Genomic DNA, 10,647 nt, shown 5'->3' with positions numbered 1-10,647 from the left:
AATCAAGAAAGGAGGGATCACGGCGTGCGCGGCCCCGAGACAGGCGCGTCCCAGCCGCACAGGTGTGCGCACGCGCGCCTCGGCTGGACCCGCTGCTCCTGAGACCCCGAGCGTCTGAGGGAAGGGAAGCTGCATACCCTCACATACAATGGCCGCCCTCCCATAAATCCACATAAACCCTTCGTTATTTACCCGACACGGGAGACATCCCTCTTATAACGGCACCCACCAGCAGTGCTCACAGGTCAGAGTTATCAGCCGCTGCCCCTTCTATTACTGCTCATAGTGGTGTGCGCCTCTCAAGAGTACTGCCAGTGTGCCAGACTCTACCCTGAAGGTGCCCTGATATACGAGTGTGCTAGCATTTACAATAAATATGCCAGAATATATCCTTAAAGTGCCATGATACCCTCCCTGAGTGTGCCAGCATCTACAATGAATGTGCCAGAATCTACCTTGAAGGTGCCAACATCTCTCCTGAAAGTGCCCTAATATTCTGAGTGTGCCAACAAATGTGCCAATAGCTACCCTGCACTGACATTGTGCAGTTTTCGTTAAGCCGTCGCTCATCGTTGTCTTTCAGCGTGCTGACAATGAGCCTTATCAGGGATTCACAGCGGGATATAGCTGATACTATTGTTTCAGCTGTATCCCGCTCCCTGATGACAGCTGGGTATGAAGAACAGAGCGGTTCAGCTGTGTTCTCCATACTGGGCATGGAGCGCTCAGCTGTATAACAGCTGGGCGCTCTGTGCAGAAAACATCTGGATGCAGAAGACAAGCGGGGACACAGCTTGTCTCCTGCAACCTCTGCACGGAACGCCCGGCTGTTATACAGCTGAGCGCTCTGTGCAGAAAACAGCTGGATGCAGAAAGCAAGCGGGGACACCCCGATTGTCTTCTGCATCCTCCGCTCTGAGCGCTTGGCTGTATAACAGCCGGGAGCTCGGAGCGGAGAACAGCTGGATGCCGAAGACAAGCGGGGACACCCTGCTTGTCTTCTGCATCGTCCAGTGGCAGCGCAAGGTGATCGATCATCTTGGGCTGCAAATGACACAACGATTATCACTCAAAAGTCGCTTGAGTGACATCTTTTGAGCAATTATCGTTGTGTCTAAATGTACCCTGATACCTTGAATGTGCCAACATCTTCCCTGAGTGTTTCTTGATAGCCTCAGTGCTCAAACATCTTCCATATGTGTGCTAACATCTACCCTGAGTTTGCCCTGATATCCCGAGTGTGCCAACATCTACCCTCAAAGTGCCCTGATACCCTGAAGGTGCCCTAATATTCTGTATGTGCCAGCATCTTCAACAAATGTGCCAATAACTACCCTGAAAGTGTGCTGATACCCTGAGTGAACCACATCTACCCTGAGTGTGCCAACATGTAAGGCCCATTTAGACACAACGATTATCGCTCAAAATTCCCTCAAAAGCCATCTTTTGAGCGATAATCGTTGTGTATAACTGCACTGACATCATGCAGTTTTCGGTATCCTGTTGCTCATCGTTGTCTTTCAGCATGCTGAAAGACAACAATGAGCCTTATCAGGGACTCACAGCGGGATACAGCTGATACTATTGTTTCAGCTGCATCCCGCTCCCTGATAACAGGCTGGGTATGAAGAACAGAGCGGTCCAGCTGTGTTCTCCATACCTGGCACGGAGTGCTCGGCTGTATAAGAGCCGGGCGCTCCGTGCAGAAAACATCTGGATGCAGAAAGCAATGAACTGAATACAAGGCTTGAAGGATACAACTTATTTATAAGAAACAGACCTAAAAAAAAGGGGAGGAGGTGTTGCGTTGTATGTTAAGAAAACATTCATCTCCACAGAGATTCAAGCTTAGGCTTAAAGGGGTTGTCCCGCGAAACAAAGTTGGGGTATACACTTCTGTATGGCCATATTAATGCACTTTGTAATGTACATTGTGCATTAATTATGAGCCATACAGAAGTTATTCACTTACCTGTTCCGTTGCTAGCGTCCTCGTCTCCATGGTGCCGTCTAATTTTCAGCGTCTAATCGCCCGATTAGACACGCTTGCGCAGTCCGGTCTTCTTCTTTTCTGAATGGGGCTGCTCGTGCTGGAGAGCGGCTCCTCGTAGCTCCGCCCCGTCACGTGCCGATTCCAGCCAATCAGGAGGCTGGAATCGGCAATGGACCGCACAGAAGACCTGCGGTCCACCGAGGGTGAAGATCCCGGCGGCCATCTTCGCAAGGTAAGTAAGAAGTCACCGGAGCGCGGGGATTCAGGTAAGCACTATCCGTTTTTTTTTTTTAACCCCTGCATCGGGTTTGTCTCGCGCCGAACGGGGGGGCTATTGAAAAAAAAACAAAAAACGTTTCAGCGCGGGACAACCCCTTTAATTAAGAATACAAGGAGAGAACAACAGAAAGGACACCATTGTAGGCATTTACTACAGGCCACCTGGACAAGTAGAAGATGTGGATGAACTCTTTCTACATCAGAGGGCCAAGTTCTCAAAAAAAGCATGACATAGTGATTATGGGAGATTTTAACTATCCAGACATTTGTTGGGAATCTCTCTCAGGTAAAAGTAATGGATCCAACAAATTGGATCCATTGCTCTTGCTGACAACTTTATCTTCCAAAAGGTAGAAGAGAAAACAAGGGGATCTGCAATCTTGGATAGAATTCTTACCAACAGGGGGAAAATGGCTGAGGAAGTAAGGGTGGCTGGGATCTTAGGAGGCAGTAATCATGCTATCCTTGAATTTTGGATAAAAAGAGGAGGAAGACCTGAGAAGACTCAGACCTCAAGGTTGGATTTCAGAAAGGAGAACTCGCCACATCCAGTGGTAACCTGTTCCACTCAATGATCACCCTCCCTGTCAGAAAGTTTTTTTCCGATATCTAACTTGTGTCTTCTCCCTTTCAGTTGCATCCCATTGCTTCTAGTCTTTCCTTGTGCAAATGAGAATAGGGCTGATCCCTTTGGACTGTGACACCCCTTCAGATATTTGTAGACATCTATTAAGTCTCCTCTCAGCCTTCTTTTTTGGAAGCTAAACATTCCCAGATCCTTTAACAGTTCCGCATTGCACATGATTTGCAGACTGCTCACCATCTTAGTAACTCTTCTCTGAACTTGCTCCAGTTTGTCTGGAGGTGCCCAGAATGGACACAATATTCCAGATGAAGTCTGACTAAGGAAGAGTAGAGGGGGATAATGACCTCACGTGATCTAGACTCTATGCTTCTCTTAATACATCCCAGAATTGTGTTTGCCTTTTTGGCTGCTGCATCACATTGTTGACTCATGTTCAGTCTATGATATTTTATTGTACCCAAGTCTTTTTCACATGTGCTGCTGTTTAGCCCAATTCCTCCAATTCTGTATGTGGGTTTTTTTTCATTTTTCTCCCCGTGATATCTTGAGTGTGCCAAAATCTACCCTGACTGTGCCAGCATCTTCCCTGAGTGTGCCTTGATACCCTGAGTGTACCAGCATCTATCTTGGCTGTGCTGTCATCCAACCTGAACATGACAACATCTCTCTTGAGCATACCATAACTTAAGTGTGCCAACATTGTTTGAGAGTGCCATCATCTATTTTGAATGTGCCAATATCTAGTTTGCACTCATAACCTGAGTGCGCTCTGATGTCTGAATCTGCCAGCATCTACACTGAGTGTGTCCTGATATTCTGAGTGTGCCAATATCTACACTGAGTGTGCCAATATCTACCACGAGTGTGCCATCACACCCTGAGTGTGCCTTAATATCTGCTGAGTGTGCCAATATCTACTCCGCGTGTGCCAACATTTACCATGAGTGTGCCTTGATATCCTTAGTGTGTCAACATCTACCCTGAATATGTCAGCATCTACCCTTAATGTGCCAACATGTATTCGGAGTGTGCCTTAATACACTGTGCCAACATCTACGCTGAGTGTGCCATCATCTGCCCTGAGTGAGCCTTGATACCCTGCTTCTGCCAACATTTAACCTGAGTGTGCCCTGTGTTCTGATGCTCTAACTATATCAACATCTACCACGAGTGGGTCATCAAATATCCTGTGTGCCAACTTATCCTGAGTGTGGAAATATCTACACTAAGTTTGTCAGCATCTACACTTAATGCGTCCTAATACCTTGAGTGTGCCAACATCTACACTGATATGCTATTAACACAAACCTTAAGAAATCAGATTTTTCATCCTGTACTCTCTAATGAATTTTGTTGCAAATTTTGCATCGAAAAGCCCAGGTTGTCCTACATAACACTGGGTTAGAAGTGACTAGAGAGTGAGATAGCAATGCAAATGCTGCCCAACTTTTCTGCATTGTACTTCTTCTGTAGTGTGAAGCAAAGAGTGCAAAAGTTTCAACATAAGGCCTCTTACAGGACTTCTACCCACTAGCGTTTTTTTTAACGCTGCGATATCGCTGCATTTTTCTAATGCAAGTGTCAATGGGACTTTCTAATGTTAAAATTGCATCGCACAAAAATTGCAGAGGCACAAACCTGCGTTTTTTTGTGCGATGCGATTTTAACATTAGAAAGTTCCATTGACATTTGCATTAAAAAAAACGCAGTGATATCGCAGCGTTAAAAAAACACTAGTGGGTAAAAGCCATCATACAGGGACCAACGCACCCAAAAATCACCATATAAAAAACTTGCGGTTATTAGAACCAATGGTTTCCTATGGGAACATTCAGATGAAGGAATTATAGATGCGCAAAAAACATCTGAATGTTCCCATAGGAAACCATTCATTAATTCTAATAGCCATTTTTACATGCATGATTTTTGTGCGCCTAGGCTCCCGTGTGAAAGAGACCTAAACCAACTTGAGCAACTGGTCTGTATCTAAAAACACACCATCACAGTCATCCAGTACTACTGCCATACTATGAGAAACCCATCTATGATCTTCTTTCCTTCTTGACAAACTTTGTGTAGGAGGTATTCTAGATAAAAAATGAGTGACTTTCTAAAGACATTGCATATCTTGACATAATCCTTAGTGACATCCTGCATTATAGAAAAAATGGAACTTGTTATTTGTATAGCGCTAACTTATTCCACAGCGCTTTCATGTAATTTATTTATTAGCCCCCCCAGCAATCTTGGTAATCATTTTACTGGCTACCTGAACCTTGCGGGGATTGAACTTGTAACCTTCAGGTATTGAGTGAGAGCTTAGGACTGCATACAGTTGCCTTAACCACTTAAGGAGTAGGCTGTTTTGTACCTTAAGGACCAGACACTTTTTACTCATGTGGTGGTTTAACTGTCCTATTTTTTTTCCCTTCAGCTACCAAAATTATTTTTGCTGCGTTTTTTTTCTGTGACATATAGGGCTATTTTTTATATTGTTTTCACTGACTTTTTTTTCCATTTTTTAGTTTACTGGGGGTAAAAAGCTATGTTTTTTAACATTTATCTTTTTTTAATTTACCGTATATACTCGAGTATTAGCCGACCCGAATATAAGCCCAGACAATAAGTTTCACAACAAAAAACTGGCAAAACCTATTGACTCGAGTATAAGCCTAGCTATACTCGAGTATATACTGGGTAAAAAAAAACCTCCATACTCACCTCCCAATCTGTGCAACAAGCTGCTTGAATTCTCCCCGCTGTCATCCCCCGCCGTCCTCTCTGCTCAGCTGTGTAAGTAAGCGCTGTGATTGGATTGAGTGCCAACTAATCACAGCTGGCGCTCGATCCAATCACAGCGCTTACTTACACAGCGCTGACGGCAGGGGATTTGAAAGCTGAGCAGGGAGATGACAGTGGGGAGAATTCTAAAGCAGCTTGATTGGCTGTAAATGATCGAGTAGCGGCTGTGATTGGCTGGCGCTCGATCCAAGCACAGCTCTTACTTACACAGCGCTGACGGCAAGGGATGACAAAGCTGAGCAGAGAGAATAGCAGGGGATGACCGCGGAGAGAATTCAAGAAGCCTGCCGCACCACCACCAGAGACACAGATGCCAGCTGGGAGGTGAGTATGGAGGGGTTTTTTTTAACCTTTCCCTGACTTGAGTATAAGCCGAAGGGGGCTTTTTCAGCACAAAAAAATGTGCTGAAAAACTAGGCTTATACTCAAGTATATACAGTAATTAGTTTATTTACGCTAATATAAAGTATGAGAATGGGTTCCTCATTTTGTTTGACGTTTTGATATAGAAGATGTATAGTTTTAGATTACAGGGCGCATATGGCGACGGTTTTGGTTGACATTGGGTTATTTTCTTTTTTATGTATATATTTTACTTTGTAATTTTGTTTTACTTATTTATGTAATTATTTTTTTTACTATCTATGCCCCCCATTGACAACATATTAGACCTCTGGGGAACATTCACATGTTGTTTTTTTGACAGTTGTAACTGTTTTCTACTGTAGCTGGGGCATCCATAGGAGCCCCAGTTATAGGGGAAAACATCCCCCTGTAGTGACAATAGTCATTGAGCGCTGTGTACTCAGGAAAGGAGAAGGCAGGAGGGGTTTTAAACCCCTTCTGCCTTCTCCTTCAGGTTCTCAGCTGTATTTTATTGGCAATAAACAGCTAGAAAAATATATTTTTTTTACATTTACAGCTGTATTTTACCTATTTTTGTAACCACTTTTTTTTCTACCACCTATGACCCCCATGACATCATATAAGACCTCTGGAGGTTATTCGAATTGTATTTCTTTTTTTTAATTTCATACTCTTCCATTGTAGCAGAGCCATCCGGTATTAGTGTATCTTCACACCACCAGGAAGTCCTGGTGGAGTCAAGATTGACAGGGGGGTTGTTGCCCCCTGGAGCCGATTGGCTCCAGAGCTCCTTCGGCTGCAGGCTCTGGAATGGCACTACACATGTAAAGAAAAGGGCTATACAGTGGCCCCATCTGCAGCAAGGGTTTCATTGATGCTCATCCAGAAATCGCAACCCCTGTGAGTTTGGCAGTGCTGCGGGGGTTTCAAAGCAAGGAGGCAAATGGGCCGTGAAGCGGCTTTAACGCTACATTTTCTCGCTCCCGGCTTCAGGGAGTCCAGAGGACCAGGGGACAGACAGTGACAGCCGCCGGCCGCACACTCCCCAAGGACAGCAGGGCTCACGCTGTAGTGACCCTCACCTCCATTTCACATACAAATCCCAGCCTCCTTCAGGGAGCCCACTGGCCGGGGGGGGCGGGGGGCGCAGAGACACTGACAGGCGGCAAAGGCACAGTCCACTAGCACAGGACGGATCAGACAGCGGGGCAGACGGCTGAGAGGATTCGTATGAAAGGGAGGCAACAGCGGCGGGGTACTGACACAGAGAGCGCGGCTCGCTTAAAGGAGATGTCCCGAGGCAGCAAGTGGGTCTATACACTTCTGTATGGCCATAATAATGCACTTTGTAATATACATTGTGCATTAATTATGAGCCATACAGAAGTTATAAAAAGTTTTATACTTACCTGCTCCGTTGCTAGCGTCCTCGTCTCCATGGTGCCGACTAATTTTCGCCCTCCGATGGCCAAATTAGCCGCGCTTGCGCAGTCCGGGTCTTCTGCTCTTCTCTATGGGGCTCCGTGTAGCTCCGTGTAGCTCCGCCCCGTCACGTGCCGATTCCAGCCAATCAGGAGGCTGGAATCGGCAATGGACCGCAGAGAAGCCCTGCGGTCCATGAAGACAGAGGATCCCGGCGGCCATCTTCAGCAGGTGAGTATGAAGACGCCGGACCGCCGGGATTCAGGTAAGCGCTGTGCGGGTGGGTTTTTTAACCCCTGCATCGGGGTTGTCTCGCGCCGAACGGGGGGGGGGTTTAAAAAAAAAAAAACCCGTTTCGGCGCGGGACATCTCCTTTAACCTGGTAGGCAACAGGGCAGGGACAGTCACCTAGAGGTGGGTCACAGGGCTACAACACAGCGCCAGCTAAGAGACTGCGGCTCACTTACATGCCATGCTGCTTTAGCCTCTTATCCACTCCTGCACCTTGTAGGACCTTAAAATCTTCTGCCAATCGGGGGTGTGCGAGGGGCGTTCCTCCTGTCAAACCCCTAGCTTCTGGTGGCGTCAAGATACAGTAATACCGAGGCATCCATGGGAGCCCAAGTTACAGGAAAAAAAGTCCACTGTAGTGACAAGTGTCACTAACAGAGCTGACCACAGTCTGCTCGAACCCTGCAGGTCTGTTGTAACAGGGGGCACCCGGTGGTCACCTGATCGCCAGGTCGCATAGTAAAGGAATACTTCCACTTTAACTCTCTAGTACATAGCACTCGTCAAGCGCTATGTAGCATGGAAAGGAGAAGGCAGAAGCCATTAAAAACTGCTTTGCCCTTCTCCTCTGGTTCCTCAGCTGTGTCTGAAACCTGAGAATCTGACCTGCTCCTGCTTTATCCCATGCCGTTTTTCTGCTATCAGCCAGTAGCCCAGAACCAAGTGCCGTATATTTACTGCGCTTAGTCCTTAAAGGGGTTGTCCCGCGCCGAAACAGGTTTTTTTTTTTTCAATAGCCCCCCCGTTCGGCGCGAGACAAACCCAATGCATGTGTTGAAAAAAAAAAACGGATAGTACTTACCCGAATCCCCGCGCTCCGGTGACTTCTTACCTACCTTGCGAAGATGGCCGCCGGGATCTTCACCCTCGGTGGACCGCAGGTCTTCTGTGCGGTCCATTGCCGATTCCAGCCTCCTGATTGGCTGGAATCGGCACACGTGACGGGGCGGAGCTACGAGGAGCAGCTCTCCAGCACGAGCGGCCCCATTCAACACGGAGAAGACCGGACTGCGCAAGCGCGTCTAATCGGGCGATTAGACGCTGGAAATTAGACGGCACCATGGAGACGGGGACGCCAGCAACGGAACAGGTAAGTGAATAACTTCTGTATGGCTCATAATTAATGCACAATGTACATTACAAAGTGCATTAATATGGCCATACAGAAGTGTATACCCCAACTTTGTTTCGCGGGACAACCCCTTTAAGGAGATAAGAGCATACAGAGAGTTAATCCAACTCTGCAAAGTAAAAATGATCGCTACAAGCTTCTCAATTGAGAAACATTTTGGATAATACTCATTGGAACTTGTCACTATGTTACTATTCAAACCATCCATCAGGTTTCAATATTGTGGATCCTATGTTTGTCAGAACTAATTTGACTTGGGACTAAATCTAGGAACAGCGACTGCAGTTCCTGTTTTCACCATTTCATCCTGCTAATTGGGATCAGGGTTTTGCTGCAGGGACCCCCCAGACCATTACCATAGACATACAGTAAAAGGCAACTGAAAGCATTTGATCAGGTTTTCCATAATGTGTTACTGGAGGGTGTAGACAGAGACGTAGAACACAGCCCGAGTCATAGCAGGCGGAAATCTTCACAACATAGATTAGGCCAAGGGTCAGGGCAGGCAGAAGACAAGAAAAACCTAGACAAATATCAGGCAAAGGTCAGAACTGGAGAGGTCCGGAGAGCTGGGTGCTTCAGGCACAGATTAATTACCAGGAGATGAAGAAGAAACACACTTGCACCTTCACATAATATGGAGACTGATTGCTCAGGCACCTGCTGATGGACTGGTGAAGAAGTTTTAAATAACCCAGAATGCTATTAGGGACATTGTTCGCAGGTAGCGGACTAAGCAAAACAAATTACCATGATGCAATCCTTTTTATTAAAAGACGCTTCATGCTGGCTTACAGTATGCCTTCAGTTAAATGTTATGCTTATCCACATGTGAGTGTGACATAATTGTTGGCAGAGAATTCCTCTTATAATGGAATTTCTCTCTAAAGGGGTTTTCCCACATCCTAAAATTGCCTCACAGCCACTCTGCCTTTCCTGCTGCTGACCAGGTCATGTGACTGCTGTAGCCAATCACTGTCTATAGAAGGTCACTGATGTGGCCAGTGTTCACAAGTGTTGAATAATAGTACGCTGTAATTGGGTTAATTGTGTATCTATAACCCTGTGTGCTTATTCTTTGTTCTCCGTGGTCTACTTCGTATTCCTGTAACCTGTGTCGCATCCGTGACCTGCAACAAGTGGTTCAGGGCTGTACTAGGTAGACTAAGGTACAGGCTATAACTTGGGACCCGTACAACAATGCTAAAGTATTTAACAGCTTAGCTTTTTGTATAGATCAACCTCTTCAGTACACGTTCACATAGCATTTAAGAGTCCATGAACAGCATACATTTTTAAACAAAATAAAAATGTACAAAATCATAGTTTCATGTACCCATGGGCTAGAATGGGTCAAACTTAGTTCAAATATGCATAATTGTGACTACGGTTAACCTCTCATGCGTTTGTGATTTTTTGGGAGGGAGGGGAAGGGAAAATCTAGTCTACTATGCTTTTCTGTCCCACAAAAAACGTAGAAGCGTATCCTTTTAACATTATAGTCAATGGAAAACATACATAAATGTATGGCTGTGTTGGTTCCATGTGTTTAACGTATATGTTTTTATCAAATGCTTTAGGCCTCATGTCCACGCGAGCCCACGTGGATTCTCCATGCAGAATCCCGCCGCGGATCCCTCCTTTCCTGCAGACATGAGGCCAGAAAATCCTTAATACTTACCTGTCCAGACGTTGCTAATCTCCCCTACGTCGCGGCTGGATCTTCTTTCTTCGGCCAGGCGGATGTGCTCGGCACGCTGGCAGCATGCCGTGCAC

General features: G+C 46.1%; 1 protein-coding gene across 1 annotated transcript in view; it reads right to left on the bottom strand.

The window, feature by feature from the left end:
- The window catches only part of LOC136587434 (zinc finger protein 665-like), a 112,607-nt gene extending 112,606 nt beyond the window's left edge, over position 1 (bottom strand). The window contains exon 1 of the mRNA XM_066586001.1: position 1. This exon is cut by the window's left edge and continues 81 nt beyond it. The gene's annotated coding sequence lies outside the window, so the exon portion shown is untranslated.
- Between the last annotated feature and the right edge of the window lie 10,646 nt (positions 2-10,647).

Source organism: Eleutherodactylus coqui, chromosome 13 (assembly GCF_035609145.1).
Source record: "Eleutherodactylus coqui strain aEleCoq1 chromosome 13, aEleCoq1.hap1, whole genome shotgun sequence".
NCBI lineage: Eukaryota > Metazoa > Chordata > Amphibia > Anura > Eleutherodactylidae > Eleutherodactylus > Eleutherodactylus coqui.
Note: the sequence above shows the minus strand (reverse complement) of the source record. Positions and strands in the feature narration are given on the sequence as shown.